Genomic DNA, 17,397 nt, shown 5'->3' on the forward strand with positions numbered 1-17,397 from the left:
AGGGAAGGTGCTATATGAAACTACTGCCTGCTGAGCTCAGACACGCAGAGAGGGTGGCAAAGCATGGCTGTTTCCCTGACCCAGTTTTCAGCTGGTTTAGAAAAAGCTGAAATGCAACATGTCACTTTGAAAAGGTGGAGGGAAAAAGTCTTGCTCAACTGGGTTGGCCTTTTTGATCAGCAAACAGAGGCAGAGGGAGAAAAAACACAGCACTGTGAGTGACCTAGCCCTGGCTTGAGGCTATGAACGGGAGCCCAGTAAAACTGGCATCGAGTATGCCTGGGAGAAAAGCTTGGAAAGGACTTCTGTGGTCAGCCAGGGTGCAGGCACACGGGGGTGGCAAGAGGGAAGGTGAATCAGTGAGCTAGATTGAAGGCAAGTTTGCTCTGACTCAGAAAAAGAACTGAAAACAGTTCCTTCTGTTCTAGTCAATATATCAACGTCCTGGAAACGGTGAACGGAAACTTAGAAATAAGGAGCCGCGCACAGGGAGCTCGAAGATGCAACTCAGGCTGATGGAGATGATTGTGTTTGGGCTCCTTGATTAGTAAGGTGAGTCACTGGGTCACCAGAGCCTGCATAATTGTTTACATTAATCCTCCTCTATAGATGATGTTCCTAAAGGAGTGTGTATCCACAGATGCAGACATCCCACTTGACAGTCAGTTATGCTAAACAGTCACATTAAAGAAACAAAATCAGATCTAAGCATGTGAGTGATGCGTCTGCAAATGGCTTTAGCAGACAGAAAGCAGAACTTGATGTGAAATGCTTTTTTCTGCCCCGTCTTCCTCCTCTTTCATGGCGCAAGCTTGGTATGATTGATGTGCTGCCTAAATGTAATGGGATTTGTCGTCCAGCATGCATGTGGAGCAGGATGGTAGCCATGTGGTAATGTCATCCAACTTGACCAATCTTTCTCGTGAAAATGGTAAGGCTCTGCTGTGAAATGCCTGCAATTCCCTTACACCTAAGATGATTTCACCTTTTGTTGCCTAATCTTCACGTGCCTTTTTGGAGGAAGAATGGTTTATTTTCAGAAGAGAAACAAATAAGAAGTAGTGAGAGGAAACCCATGCTGAGGTCAAAATGGAGTCCTTTGGCTTTTTTTTTTTTTTTTCCCCTCTGAAACCGGGTGGTATTGGCTTTAGATATATATGTGGTGGTTTTTGACCCTGTAGCTTTTCCCAATTGCCTGAATCTCACAAATGAGGAAAAAAATCCAGGTGCTGTATCACTTCCCTGATGCTCATTCCATGTTCCTTTTTATTTAGATCTATTCCCTTTGTCACTGCATTTTCAGTCAACTTACTATGTTGTGCATCTCTTCTTGCACCTGCCTCACCTGTTTACCAGTTATAGCAAAGAATCTGTGATGCCTGCTCACATCATCCACGTTTTTTAAAGAAAAATAAATCAGGAAAGACAAACTGCATTGTTAAACTGGCAAAACTGGGGTGCAGAGGGAGGGATAATGGCACAGACTTCCAAAAATAAAAGATTGACTTAGCCAAACCTCATCTACTGTTGACTTCAAAGAATGTAAAGCAATTAGTATTTAGAAGTTCATAGAGCCGGTCTCCATGGTTAATGAGGCTTTGACTCAATGCTATGAATGTGCAAACACATTCAGATAAGATAAGCACCCTGAACTTTTACTTAATAATGCTGAGTTTTTGAAGTTGTACTGTAGCAAGTACTGTGAGCAAACATCCTCCTGCTACTAGTTTTGTTCTGAGGTTTTATTTGTCTCATTGCTCCCTGTCTTCAGATCTCCTTTATCAGTGGCTTCTTGCCTCCTGGAGAGCAGGACTTCAGGAATGGCAAAGCACTTGAGGAAAGATGAAGAGCAATTGGAGGAACCCTGGAGGAAAAAAAACAAGAATGATCAAAAGTCTAAAAACAGCCATGACCTTTGGTGTATGGCTGAAAGAATGGCTCCTTAAATGTGAAGGGGGGAACTCTAAGGGAGACATAATGTTCTTCAAATATATGTTAGCTGCAAAAGATTGCTTTTCTCCATGTACAGTATAAATAAGAATATTAGTTAAAGGCTTAAGTCACAGGAAAGGAAGTTTTAGGGATAGTTATTTTAAAAAAAAGTCCTAAGGAGAGTGAGGCACTGAATTGCCTAGGGGCATGTAGACTTGCTGTCATTGGAAGGTTTTTAGGAACACAAGACTTCCAACATTTCGTGGAAAATGATGTTAATTAGTACCAGTACCAAATCTGTAGGGGAGAAAATCTGATCCTTTCAAATCAGTGGGATATTATGAAGAACATTCTTATGTGGGTTTCCCCTCAAGCCCTGTCTTAAACAGAAGAATTTACTATAATAAAAACATTTTAAACAGCAAAAAGTCCTTTAAAATATTTACATATTCTTTTTTTGCAAAGACAGTGTTTTGAATTTTCTTCATCTGTTGGTGAAAATTGATTTTTTTCCTGAAATAGATGATGGTCTTATCCCAAGGGGAAATGGGAGTATTTTCTTTCCAGTCCTTCATACTTAGAACAGCAGTAGAATCTAAAAATTCTTGTATCTTTTTTTTGTGCTGGTAAATAAAAATCAGTGTTCAACTAAAGAGAAAAGGTCCTTCATCCTATCACATGCTGGTCATCTTCATCCAGCAAATCCAACCTTGGGCCTTAAGGGGACTTTGCTGATATGAGCAGTTCCAGTGGCTGCATCTGTGAGCCTGCAGATGTCAATGAGCTGCTGACAAAGTTCCACCAAGATGTCAATTGGCTTGAGATGGTCTGAAATCCTCTGGGGCCAAGAGAAGGGAAAAGTACTCCTCCTTCCTCCAGGCTTGTCTGTCTGTTAGCCTGGCTGTAGCGTTAGCTCCAAACATGACTGCTGGAGCTGTGGAGCTCTGAGCCTGGTTGCCTTTAGGACTGAAGTGCCTGATGGACACGCTCTGAGAACGGGCTCAGGCCCAAACTGCATGCTTCTGCCTCCTGTGGGCAGAACTGTTAAGTGATCTCTGTCATAAAAAGTGTTAGTCGTGAATGGTTGATGGATCTTATATAAAACATTTTTTAATATCTTTATTGATTGCTTTTAAATCCTCCTGAGCTGAGACTTACTGATGCATTGGAAAGTAAGCCAGCAGCTACCTGCTGCAGGGGAGAAGCAGTGAAGTTGCTCGTTTGCTTGTGTTCACAAAATCAGATGTACCAAGTTGTTTTCATCTGAGTTCCTCAAAGCAAGAAAGAAAATGCTGTAAAGTATTCACAGAATCATAGGATGGTTTGGGCTCTTAATCATGAATGAGGTTAGTGAGAGCAAGTTCTGCTCTGCAGCACTGGGAGTATGCAAAGAACAGGGTGACTCCACATAGGCATCTTCCTTTCATGTCCACTCTGAGGACGCTGTTTCTGAATCCTTGTCCTCCAGACTGTATGGGGTGCACCCCACTGTTGTACTGGGACAAGTGGGTGGTGTTTATTCTGGAGAAGCAGAGCCCTAGGCAGCGGCTTGGCAAAGGAGGAGCTGCCTCCAGCCGCGAGCAGGGCTGGTGAGCAGCTGGCGGGAGGCTCTTCTACCATCTCCTCCTGTCAGCTCCCTCATGGTTCCTAGTCCAGATGCAGTTTACTGTAGTTGTTGCCTGTTGCTCTGTGGCAGAAAGCCAGCTACTGAATTAGCCACAACGTAAAGAAATGGCATTTGGCTGGCCAGTGTTCATGTGGTGATGCATCAGCTACAGGCCCTGGCCTGGAGCTGAAACCCAGCGTCTGGCATTGACTTCCTGATGAGAGTGGAACGCGCTGAGAAAAACAGATCAAGTATTTCGAATCTACCCCGTGAAGGGAAAACATTATCTGCCTGACCATGGCAAAGAGGCTCTAAGGATGTAACCCTTGGCAAAGCAAGCTATGTTTGTGCGTGGTCTTGATGAAGTACTTAGCTTCAATTAGAGTCGTGGGCAATGCTGGAGGCCAAAGTGGAGCGCAGATCCAAATTTTACAAATCATCCTAGGGATCATTTCTGGGATGGGCATGGGCAAGACCATGACACTAATTATTTCTGACCTTTAGAGAAAAAGAAATTGAAATCTAGCTGTGGAAACAGTGTAACATCTGAAACTTGGCCCACCCTGTTGCTAAAATTCATTTTACTGAGGGCTTCAAAGAAAGTGGTGCTGGCTGATGGATGATAGGCCTTCAGATATTGCAATACAAACATGAAAGGAGGGCTGGTCCATTTCCTGTAGAAATGGCTTTGCTTTTTGTTCAGCTGGTGAACATGCCTTGCTTCAGTCGGGGGAGCTGGGATGACCGAGGGGCAGCCCCATGCTGAGAAGAACACAGACATCGACTGACTGCCACGGTGCTGCTGGAGGACCTAGGAAAAAAGGCTGGAAAGGACTTTCAGGATCATGTCTTGGCTCTGCCTCTCAGGCAACCACATGGTAATGGCATTCATAAGTGCATCAGGATGGATTGTTTCAAGTCAAGACCGAGTCCCACTGCTGCTGGGAGGAGGCTGTTCCACAACCTCATTTCTGTGGTGGTTGAAATCCTTCTCATTTCCATCCTTATCATATTACTGACCTGCTTATGGCCATTTATTAATGAAAGCTGTGAGCAAGGCTGTTAAACTTTTACATCAAGATGTTCTTATGCCAACAGACCTTTTTTACCTAGTTTTCTTCCTTCCTAACATCCATATTCATGAATGCCACTGCAAATATTATGCCAGCATGTTATTTTCACAGAGTCACAGAATAATCTAAGTTGGAAGAGACCTCCAAGATCACCTAGTCCACCCTCTGAATTTGCCAAATGACATGCTATGGTAGAGCTGGATTAATGGGAAACCAACCACTTCCCCCTGTCTTTTCATCTGAAAGTCTTTTAACTCTGTCCTGGAATTTCCTAAAATTTATTTCTGCTTCTTCCTCATTTACTTAGTCCATGTTTTCCACATCTGTTTGTGGTCTACTCCAGTTCATCCTTTCTGGACCGTGAAGCATCTCCATCATGTTCTTTTAGCATTTGTTTGCCAAACCAAACTCCCCCAGTGTGAAGTCACTTGTTTGCACCCTTTTCTCGATTCACCTTCCAGACTCCTCTGGGATGGATGATACCTTTTCTCTGTAAGATGGTCTTCTGCTCAGTAAAGATTTTTGGGGTTGGAAATATTGCTACAGGTTTGTGTTGTTTTTTTTTTTTTTTCAAAGCATCTTTTACAAATTGTAGCAGATTTTTCCAAGCTGTGTATTTCAAAACTGGAATATTCCTTTGGCACCAAAGGTAGGATCTTACGATGCTCTCTGCCAGCTCTGGTCTCTTGATACATTCTGGAGTTCACTGCCATGGATTTACTTCTAGAGCCCTTGCCTTCTCTTAAATCAAGTTGGAGTAGTTTTCTTTCTAAGCCTGAGGGAAAATTGCTTTATTGTTTCTAGTTTCAAATCTTATTTGTAATCCCCAGAATATCCTATGGATATCCTGGAGTTTCTGTGAATAAAGTGTTTTCTTTTTGATGATTTTCTTAGAAACGCAGATGCTTTCTCAGTATTTCTCTGAGGTATTCCCTCCAATATTTGATTATCCTTGTTAAGGAGGGCGCCGTGCTTCTGCTATAGGCCTTTATGAATAAAAGTATGTTATTCATGAGGAGAAATTCCAAATGCCATATCATTTCAATATAGCAGAAGATCCCTTTGCTTTTGCCTGCATTTTCAGAGACAGATATAAATTGAGAAGAACGAGTGTGATCCATGCTCACGCAGTGGGGGTGAGAGCAGGATGCTTTATTTTATGGCACCACATCATAAAAGCCCTTCTATCGTATCACATCTGCCACCTCCTTGTGAGCCTGCGTGCAGGAAATCTGCCCCACACCGGAGTGGGAGGCATGTCCATGGGGAAGGAAAGGGAGAACATAGTCTGGTGTCATCTGTGCCCGCCCCACTGCCATGGTGTAGAGGAGATACAGGCAGGGAGCGGGCCACAGATGGGAGTAGCAGGACCTGGTGGTAGAAGACTGGTGTCAGATGCATCTGATGCTGTAGTATTTCCAGCACCTCGCTGTTTGCTACGGCATACAGCTGAACTCATGGTACTGCTGTGGCATCCTTGCACCACTGTTACCGTGTAGTCCGTGCACCATATTGCACAGCTGCGGAAATCAGATCCAAAATCTGTTAAAGCTCAAGAGTGATCATCCTTGGGAGCCCCTCAGCTGCCTAAAGGTTACTCTCACTGCTCGGTGTCTGCTGCAAGATTCAGGGACATACTGTCTTACTTGTTCTGATCCTGGCCTGGGTTGGTTGTGCAAATATTAACATTGGCTTTTCCCTTTCACAGCCTGCCTCCTCATATGGTAAGAGACCACATGTATGAATAATGTGGCAGGCATTTCTTTTGGTGGGGTTGGAAAATGCAACTTTCCTAGAGTTAGATCCGGAATTGGCTAGAGTCACTGCTGCCACTCAGTTTTTGGCCTCAGCAGAAGGAGCAGCAACCCCTTTTCATTAGCAGGCATCTGGGGCAGATAAAAGGCCTTCTGAAGTCGATGGGCACCAGAGAATTGCATCTGACAGTGTTTGCTTCGGAGTAACAAGGCACTCGGTGCTGAACAAGAGGTTCCCTCTGAGGGCAGAGCAGCCACTGGGATGCTCTTGGCCATGTGTGCTTCAGGCGGACTTTGGTGGCTTCTTGGAGGTGGCCATGATGTGGCCGATGGTGGCAGGCAGCATGTCAGCAGGGGTCCCCTGCTAAGCTGGGGGGGCTACGACGCCTTTCTGGGTGTTAGCCCGACAAGAGGGGACTGCCATGGCAACACCAATTAAAAACTTTGGCAAAGTGGAAGCACGTTTGATTAATACTATTTAAAAAAGGGGGCAAAAAGCATAGGACTACTGTGTTCAGGGTTATGGAACAAATCTTAATATATTAACCCAAATCTAATTGCAACCCTCTTTTTACAGGCTGGTTAGAGCTTATTGAAAATAAAATTAAAACCGCTTTGATTTTGGCTCAAACATAAAGCTAAAATACTGAAATAGCATGAAAAGACATTTTTTTTAGTAGTAATTTCTGACCGCATGCAAATAAGGAAGTACTACAAATCTTTCAAGAAAGTTAACTTTATGAGATTTCCAGCATCATTTCCAGATTAAACAGATTTGGCTCAGAGTTTAAACTCTTTTAGGCTCATCTGAACCAAACACGTTTTCTGAGATTTATGTCAGTCCGGACTCCACTCCCTTATATGAGTTTCACTGCAGATTTTTGAAAGCTCTATTTATGGGTATATTTAGGGGAACTGTGCAAATCATGCAGGAGGTAGCCTGAATCTCAAAACCTGGATTCTGCTTTCAGCAGCAAACCTAGGATCACCGGCCAGTTCAATAAGGGTCTAACAAACTCTGGACTGACTTCTGTGGAAAAGGGGTCCAGGCTGGATTTTCATTTTGACTTCACTCTGTTTAGAGGAGAGGGAGTCTTGAGGAATGAGAGCGCTGCTGTGCGATTTCTTGCTGTCCTGCAGGATGCTTTGATTTTATGCTGGCTGTCTAAAAGCTATTAGGTATTCAGTTGCTACTGATTTTAACGAGAGGTAAGGAAAACCTGGTGAGGGTCAGCTTGTTGCTTTGAGCTGGCTGAATACTGATTTGTGGTAATGCCAGAGTTGAAGCTGAGCTTTGCTGAGCCTGCTGGGACCATCTTATGAGAGCATCTGCAGTCTGCATTAGAGTTTCTGTGCGCAGAGACACAATTTTAGATTAAGGCTGATCAAAAAGGCTGTGAGATGATCTCACATGTAGGAATAAGGTTAAGGGAACTGAAGCCAGAGTAAGATACCACCTCAGCCTGAGGTCTGCATGCAGTATGTGTGCAGTATGTCACTTTGGTACACCAGGGTAGTGGTAAAGGTTGGGAAGTGCTTCCCTCCCACTAGGATTAGTAGGGCCGTTTAAGGATTTGGGTATTGTTCTGAAGAAAAATCACTTGAATTCATGCCAGCTGTTACAGGGAGATTTTTTTTGCGGTTATTTGAATCTTGGTGATATGCAGGGTCGGAATCATCATGTTTTCTCCAGGAAATCAAAATACTTCTACTTTAATGGCTACTGTACTTCTGTGTCTCAGCTTTCTACAAATTCATTTGGGTGTAAATGTGCTGAGGTCCCATTATGTAACGGATGCATTTAGCTCACCAAATGCAGAGTTCAGCTTCCATTTTGTTCTTTGAGCAATTTTCTGGACTAAAACAAAGGAGATGAAAACACTGGGTTTCTTATGACTACTGATCTTCCTCTGCTTCCTTTCATGCTACCCTTTACAAGAGTCAGCTGAAACAGTACGTTTTGCTCATTTTGTAAGAAAAAAGATAAGTGAAGGCGCTAACAATTTAAAGCAGCAAGTCCTTGCAAAATGCAACTGCCCTGATTCAGAAAAGGCTTTTATCATAGTGCCCATCTTATGCTTACCAGATTGGTGGCTTGGGCTCTTATTTGTCTTTAAGAACAAAGTAAGGTTTATAGAGGAGATTTGGCAAAGATGTTACCCATAACAAAATCTAATCACTTCGGATATTTTTAGTATAATGAGATCCATGCTGCTCCCTTCAGAAAGATCTTTGGGCTCCCAATGGGGAGGATGTTTACAGCTCTGGACCTTCACAAGTTTAACTTGATTATTTGCAGGCAGCAGAGTCTGCTTGCTTGTATAACAGAACAACAATTGTGTAATCACCACTGTTAAGTGAAAAGTCACATGATGGGAGTTTTGTTTAAACTCAGCTGCTTCTTGTTTCTTGCTGGGTTGCCGTTCTCGGGTGCGCACCCTCAAGGACAGTGAATTCAGTAATGTGAAACAGCATTTCATCTTTGTTTTTTCATGCTTTTTAACTTTGTTACGGCTTTCAAAACTTCCCAGGGAAATAGCTTCCAGTATTAGATATCTGGACTAATTACATGTTTCGGCATGAAATTGGTTTGGCGTTAATGGGTCAACAAGGGCTTTCCTAGTGACTATGTTTGTCCTCAAGCATGAACAGCTTCCCTCAGATCTGTTTGCACACTTCAGCTTTTAATGGGCCACAGAGACTCAGTGCTCTCAAGAACATTGTGGATGTAACGCAGAGGACTGAACGGAGGGAGGACCAGGGGCAGCTGTCACGAGCAAACATATGTATGTGTATATGAAAAAGCGGATTTCCTAGAGAGGAAAAAAAAGTCAGAATGGTCCTTAGGAATTGGGAACGTGATAGTTTCCACTCCAGGGTCAGAGGATTTGAACAGAGCACACAATTGTGTTCAGATCCCCCCCAAATCGTAATGCCTATCCTTTGTGCAATCCCAGTTCTTATATTTTATAAGCTGTTCTTTCAAACTCCAGATCTTGTGGAAATAATGGGGGAAAAATAATTTGTTCTACATAAAAAATGGGGTAAAATAATAATTTCCTGTAGCAGGAATTTCCTATTTGACTCTTTGAAGCAGTAGTAAAAGCCATTGTTTGGGAGATAATTTGAGAGAGTGGTGAATGCCGAAAGGGGAATGAAATATGGTTTGTCTCAAATTGTTTAAGGGTGAAAACACCAGAAGTTTAGATATTTGGGATTCAAAAGTATTTGTTATCTAACCTGTGCCTCCTTTTTATTTCTCTCCTAGATCTAAAGTCCTGTTCTTCCTTTTTCTGTTTCTTCATTTTCCTCCTCTTACTACTTCCACTGCACTCCCCAGGGCCTGGAGGAGTTCCCTTGCCCCCCACACCAATGTTCCTGTTAAGTGTCAGCAAGTCCTCCTGTTTTTCCTGCTCTCTTCTGTACTTTTAGTGCTATTTCTGATAGACCTGTTAGAGTATTTAATTTCTTTATTCAAGGTACCTTAAACTATATGAAGAGAGTTCAGAATGTGTGGGGATCAGTCTTACTCTGACTGTGGCACTGCAGTAGGTGCCCTGGGATGTCTGTTGATAAATGAGAGCAGGTGATCTACTGGCACCAGCAGAGACCTGATCTCCTGAGAGATACAAATTCCCTCGTGAAGAGTTTGAAACTCCTGAGCTTGGCCCTCTTCCTACAGACAGGTTTAGCCTGGGCAGGCTAACTGAATCACAGATTATGCCCTGCATGTAACTGCCCTGGCATCTCAGCATGGTAGAAGTACCACGCCGCACAGACACATCGTTCCTTTTGTTACTGACAGTGCATGACTACAACTGCAAATATTTTCCACAGTTGCTGTGCCTTTCTCCATGTGGCTGTTACATTTTTGGAGTGATGACGATAGCTACGTGTTAAGCATGAACAAGATGTCTATACTTTAACCTTTGCTATAAGCTGGTTTTGATTTTCCTTAATATAAAGCAAGTGGAGGACAACGGATCATGTTGTGCCTGATGAAATTTTCTGAGCAAATGGTTTAAAGTCCCCTGTGCACTATCTTTGCCAGGGTTACTTCAATGTAACCACAGAAGAAGGCTGAATTGGCCAGCAGTTTGAGCAACAGGTAGTGTCTGAATCCAGCTGTTGATGGGAAAGATGTTTTTCCCCTCTTCCCAAATCTTTTCCTGTAGCTCAGCCTCCACAGGGATGACTATGGAGGCAGTATTACATTGCAAGGACATGTGTCTTGTTCTCTGACAGTTTTCCATGACTTCATAATTTATAGCATAATAAACCAAGAATCATATGTTGCATTACTCCTGGAGTGGGCAAGGCACCCAATATCAAACTGACAGAAAGCCATTTATAACTGCAAAAATGCTAAATACAAATTGCTATTTGATGTGTTTGAGAGGCTTTACCTCTGCTCCATGGTTTATTTCTAATGTCTGAGGGATGGTATTTAATGGAATAGGGCAGCCAAGGTCAAGCTGAGACATGGATTTAATTCCTTACCTCTATAAACAAAAATCACATTCCTTGCTAAACTTTGCATGACAAGAGGGAAGAGATACAGACAGGGATTTAAGCATTGCACTCTGTTTATATTTTAAAAAGGATGGAAAATGTTCATAAAGGTGATAACCAGTTTCTCCCTGGAAATAAATGGACAAATAACCTCAGACCAAGAAGCCGAAAGTTTGATGTTGGAATGTTTGTGGACTTGTTGGATCCCCCACATTCAGTTTTTGGCTTCTTCCATCAGCCTTGACTTATGTGCCCCCCCCACAGTGTTAGCAGCCCGGGGGGATTGAAGATGCTGCAATGTTTTGGTGCAACTGGGGTTCAGATTTGATTAGTGCAGGTATGTACCGCATATCCTAGCCACTCTTTTGTCAGCTATGTTTATCAAACCTGGAGACATGGAAAATAGCTGTGTTCTTGTTGTTGAATAGCTAGGTGGCCATTCTGCACCTCGATCACTTTCTTCTTTTTAACCCTTGGCTAATCTGTCACACTTCAGGAAGTTAGAAGGGCTCCCTGAGAACTGTGAATTTTGAGCCATCTCAGGATTTCTTCAGTGCAGGGAGCTTTCCATTATGGAGCTTGCTTGGCTGCTGTGCTCCCTTCAGATATATTCCAGCTGCTTCCCACTTCTCAGCTGATGCAGGCTCTTGATATATTCATAGTTAGGTAAAAAGCCAGCAAATCCTCCTTCTTCCCTCCCCTCTCCTCACACACATACAACTGACAGGAAAATAAGCACTACTATTTCATCTTTAAGATCAGAGGGGGGACATGGTTTCCCTATGAAGTAGTGGAAACATTGACATCATGTTTGGAACAGCTGTTTTTTCCCCTTTCCTGTTCTAATTGCACCGAGTTTTTAAAGCCAAGGAATAAAATCTTCCCCTCTGGAGTACGAGAAGGTTCCCCATAGGCTACTGTTTGTCTGGGCTTGGGCTGACTCATGCTGTTCCTTTTGCAATTCATTGACAAATTACTAGAACCAAGGGCTGGGAACTTCGATGGCAAGAGAGAGAGCAAGGAGTTCAAGACAGTTGGTGATAGAAAATGAAGAGGAATTATTTATAGAAAGTTCAATGACTGGGTCCTTATTTCTGTATTATGTTCTTTCTTTCCACTTTAAAGGAAACGGCTCCTATAGCAAGAATGACTCACTCAACAGATGTTGCCAGCAGTGTGAGTTTGCCATTTACTTATGTTAACCTTTTATCACAGCATGGTGCAAGTGCGTGGTTCCAGATAAGACCACAGATGTGAAGGCAGAGGGAAACAGCAGGGGGTGGGAAAAACATAATTTTATAGTCAAACATCAGTCCTGGGTGAGAAGAAGCTGAGAAGAGGCTCCTTGATGGCTGACCTGACCTGCAGTAGTACTGAGAGGTCTGTCCTCTGTAGCAGTGTCCATATTACAACCTGAGTTGTCTTTCCTAGGCTTTGGAGTTCTGTATCTCAGCAATGCAGAGGAAGCTCCACCAGGCACAGTGACGAGCCAGGTACACACTGTCAGCTTGCTCTTTGCTAAATATTTTTCTACCTGCAGCACAGCCTGTTTGTGCTGGCACCTGCTTCCCAGCTCTGCAGAGCTCCTTGCAGGTCCCCAGAGGGTCCCTGACTCTTTCACTGGGGAGAGCTTAGCCTTGTGCTAACAGAGGGGAGGGGAGAAACAGAGAAGGAGATTGTAAGGATGATGAGGAAGAGATTTTTCTGGTTTCCCTTCTTTCCTCTCTCTCTGTGGGACAAAATGACTATGAAATACAGGAAAGAGCAGCAAAGGGAGTAAGGTACGATGTCTGCTCAGTCAGTCTGTGGGGAAGCCCAAAAGCGGCAAAAGGAGACAGAGCTCAGCAAAGAAAGAAAATAAGACACTGTTCTCTGCAGAAGACTTCAAATCCAGCTGATTTTGCTTTTAGTCTCTTGCCTGTTACACTTGCAGGTTACATTTGCATTTTCACTGTTCTGAAGTACCTGCAGACAGCATGTTCTAGTCTCGGCAGTACCAGCGCTAAGCCTAAGCCACTGTTCTGTCGCTGCAGTATCCCAGTCAAACCAGTCCCAGCAAAAATCTTCCAGCAGCGGCTACAAGCTGTTCTGCAAGAATTGCTGGCTGCTGACTGATGGTCCACTAACCATCTGAAATAGTACAAGTCCCGTGAATACACTTGCTATTGGTATGTCTATACTGCTAAACGAAAGAAGTCCGAAAATGAGGGAGGTCAATCAAGCAAGGACCATTTGGTTGTCTGCGCTCCTTTAAGTCTCGTTTGGACTCTGCTTTGGACCATTTCAGCAAGCTGAAAATTATGCAGAAACTAATGTTTCTGCATCACGTGAGGGCAGTGATGTGATTGTAGTTAAATATCCTACAGAAAAACACCTGATAAGCTTTTTAGGTCTCTGGTGCCATTAGTGTTACTTTATAGCTTAGATTTTAAGCACATCCAAATCATGTGTAGAACCAACCCCTCTGTTTTAGACAAAACGAGGAGACGTGTAAGCAGTACACAGTTTTAATCCTTGTATCCAACACATCCAAAGTTTGGGATTGTTTTTCTCTGGATTGATGGAATGGAAATTTGAATGTTCCTTTGACTGTGCCTTAGGAAAGTCTAAAGTGAGGAACTGTAAATAGCTTGAGCTGACATTTCAGCTTGGAAGTTAGGGGAAGGAATGAAGTGAAGCGGCCAGCATTAACGCTCACTTGAATCTTGAGGGGAAATTTAACATTAAAGACATTTTTTTTTCTACTGATATTGTAGTTTCTAAAGCCATATGAATTCAAAACGTACTTTTAACAAAAAACTACATGCCAACCTCTTTTCTTACCCTGTCTCTCCATTTCTTTCTTGTCCTTGAATTGCCTGCAATAATCCCTGGATACAGATTGGAAATGAAGCTACTTACTGCGGATACCACCCTGGCCCAGAAAGATGAAGTGATTTCGTAACAAAGCCTGACATGCCAAACTTGGTGTCTGCAGTTAGGAGCGTTCCTCATTGCTGTTCTGTGTGCTAGCCTGGAGTTTGTAATTAAATCTGATAGAGCGGTCACTCACGGTACCCTGTTGTGATAGATGGTGTTGCTCCGCTTTTTGGGGTAGCATCCTGAACAGTCTCTGCATAAGATATTTATTATAAAAACCTCTAAAGCTAAGTGCTCTGAGGTGAACGAGGCAGGCTGAGTGGCTGAGAAAGTTCACTAGGAATGGAAAGTGGGAGTTGCCTACAGACCTCTTCCTTTGCATTCCCTTTCACTGCAGTATTATAAACAATCAGTAAAATTTTTAGGCTTTTGGTAGTTCTGGGAGATATTATCCTCATTTTGTGCATAAGGCCTTGGATGATCCTTCTGTCTAGAGAGGTGCTGTCCTCAGCTGGGAAGCATTTGATTGAGCCAGGCTAGCAGAGAAGCGCCTTTGGGGAGTTAGTAAAGCTGGCAGTCAATAAAAGGAAATGTTTCATCATGTGTCTTTAGAAAATCACACTGCTTTTTCTGGTCTTTGTGCTCTTGTACAGCGGGTGAGCCCTGCTTAGCTCTCATTCGGAGTTGCTTCAGATTGCTATGACAGAATCACTGTGTGCGCTCGCTTGTTTACTACATTCTTGTTCAGTGCTTTTCTTTTAATTCCTGTTATAATATGCCCATTTTCAATGGAAAGTGACAGTTTTGCAGCCAAAGCTTTCTCAGTCGTTCTTCTGCTTGGAAGTGATGGAGGCAGTGTAATTTCGGTTGTGACATGGCAGCTGGGAGATCCAACTGCATCATGAACAGACAGCTGTAATTAACCTAGCTGTAATCCAATTAGTTAGTGCTATCCAGGCTGAAAAGCTGTAATGGCGACAGCCATAATGTCCTGCCTGGTAGCCTGAATACGTATTTAACAACTGAAATGAATTTCACTGAGGTTTTTTGCAGTATGACTGCGTGCTGCTGTTCTCACACTTGCTAGACGTGCCCCTTAAAGCTCCCTGTGCTTCTTTTTAGAGCAGCGTTCTGAATAGCCTCTGCAAAAGACTTTCATTATGCTCTAGGTGGCAACAGCTTCAACAAGTCCCAAGCGATGGTACCTGCTTCAGCCAGGACTAAAATGTTGTGCTCTCTAGCTGTATTCCATCACACCCTCTCCACTTGCAAATGTGCTCGTCTGCCAAAGGTGCAGAGGCGGCAGATGAGGTATCTCTGGCCATAGGATGCTCAGATCATGCATTCTGCTGCCAATTTTTGCTTTCTATTGGTGAGTGCAAATACAAGAAACTTTCAGGTGAAATTCTGGCTTCAAGGAAAAGGCAATTTAAAACATTGTACTGACATGAGCGGAGCAAGGCTTTTAGGTATTTTCACCTCGTTTTCTTTTATTAAACCCAGCTAGTATGTCAGGAGTTCTGAAGTCAGGGGAGCTGTGCTCATTTATGCTTGCAAGCAACTGATTCATGTTTTCTGCTAAACTCCCTGTAAAGTTTATGTGGAGATATTTCCTTGCATTTTTTTTCCTCTAGACTGTCTCCTTCTCACGCACTTTCTTATCTAACTCTTTATCATCAATTTTTTTCTTTTGTCTTTTTTCCCAGTAAGTTCAAAGCAGCCTTTATTCCCAAGATGTGTACGTTCCTCCAGTTAACATGACTTTCGGCCCTGCAAGAAAAGTTTTGCTTTTTTTAACCTTCATAATACAATTGATGTTTTTTATTAATGAAAATAAGTGTAGACTCAACATGTTGATGGTGCTTCTAAAAAATGATGTGACAATCCCATAACTGAATGCTTTTGACATACATACGTTTATTTCAGGTAATTCTAGGCTTAAAAAAAAAAAAAAAAAAAAAAGCTATTCTTGCTGTGTTGTAATGCAATGGACTGATAAGCTCCACAGTAGCTTCCTCTTGAATGTTAATGATGTGCTGCTTGTAAGTCTTTCAGTATCAGAGTCCAGTGCTGTCCTAGCAGCTCATCTATCCTAGACCCATGAATTCAGTGACGGGTTTTATTTTCTAGCTTATTTTAGCAAACAAAACTGTTACTACATCTCTCATGAAACAAGCATACTGAGCGCTCTCAGCCCCATGGATAGTAAGTTCAGTGCTGCCTTAATTATCCCTCTTGAAGTAAAAACATGTTCCACCTGTTTTTTTTTTTGGAGGTGAGTGACTGGTCTTATTTTTTTATACTCCTGAGACATGTTTCTGCCATGCTGGAAATAAAAGGTGTTTTCCCTGAGTACAGAGGTTGTCTTCCTAAAGTCTTACCATATCAGGGAGACTAGCATTGCCTTGGAACCAGGCTGACACAAAATAAGACATTAACAAGGCTTTGGAATCTAAGATGTTAGAGGATTGGGATTATTCCCATTATGGAAGAGGAGGATCAGTATTGACCAGGCAGATATTGCAAAGTCTTATTTTATTACTAAGTGGGACTGATGTATTTATGAAAATATCAGTTGTTGGCTCTGGCAGGCTTCTGTGTGCTGTTGTACCTGGAACCTGTATCCACAGGGTGAGACGTGCAGCTGTGAAATGGTTGTGCTGCTCTTCAGGAAGAAGTGCTGTAGGCTGGATCCTATTTGTGTTCTTTGTGTCCTCTTTGTGTCCTCTTTCCTCATTCTGACCTACAAGCCACCCTAAAAATGACAGTCACTTTGACTTCTGAAGTCAAAAACAAAGTTTCTCTCACTGTTGCCCTCTTTGGAGAAGACCAGCCATAAAAGAAAAATCAGTAAAATCTGTGGCATCCCGGAAACTGCAGTTGTGTCTGCACTTCACAGTGTTGTGTAAAGTGCTGGCTCTCGTCAAGCTTGCACGTCCTCACTGGCACAAAACAAGCAGCAGGCTAGTGAGGGTTTGAGGATTTGTTTTCCTCCCAGCCCAGGGCCCAGCTCCCGTACAGACCCAGCTCCCAGCACACCTTGGGTTGGTGTCATGTGTAGGTAGCTGCGTTGGTTGCCTTCACCACAGTAACATCTCATAAATGAGGACTTAATTCTCATGACTCTCATTGACCTTAATAGAGTTAGTGGCCTTAACTGTACATGTGGGGAGTGATGCTACAGAGAAAAAAGAATTAGCTTAAATCTAGGCTAAGAGAATACAATTGAGTGTGTTCACACAAGAAATAAAAAAATAAAAATGGTGGGCTGAAGGGGGTTGGCAGCTACTGGACAGGGATAAATTAACAAGAGCTTAGTATTTAAGAACATACAGGCATCTACCTGGAGAAAAGAAAAAGGAAAAAAAAAAACTGTCTTTAGAAATTAAGTTCTGCATACTTCTGTGGGAGAAAAAAAACAAACAAACAAAAAAAAAACAACACCCTCGTTTAAGCCAACCAAGTGGAAAAGCTTTGGAGTTTGCCGTGTAGAAAGCACAAACCCAGCTGGCTTCTTTCTGCACAAGAGAAAGCTTGGTGCAAACAAGGGGTCATGAAAATACCCATTCCATCTGTGACCTGACTTGCTCTCTGCATGCTACAACGTATTTTGAAATGCCATAAATACAAGAAGTATCTGACAAAAAAGATCTCTCTGTAA

At 42.8% G+C, this 17,397-nt stretch overlaps 1 long non-coding RNA gene across 1 annotated transcript in view; it reads left to right on the forward strand.

Moving 5' to 3' along the window:
* The first annotated feature begins 440 nt into the window (after window positions 1-440).
* Window positions 441-17,397, forward strand: part of LOC121057528 — a 63,095-nt gene continuing 46,138 nt past the window's right edge. The window contains exon 1 of the long non-coding RNA XR_005813825.1: window positions 441-552. This is a non-coding gene — a long non-coding RNA (uncharacterized LOC121057528). The remainder of the gene's footprint in view (window positions 553-17,397) is intronic.

This window comes from Cygnus olor, chromosome 19, assembly GCF_009769625.2.
Source record: "Cygnus olor isolate bCygOlo1 chromosome 19, bCygOlo1.pri.v2, whole genome shotgun sequence".
Classification (NCBI taxonomy): Eukaryota; Metazoa; Chordata; class Aves; order Anseriformes; family Anatidae; genus Cygnus; species Cygnus olor.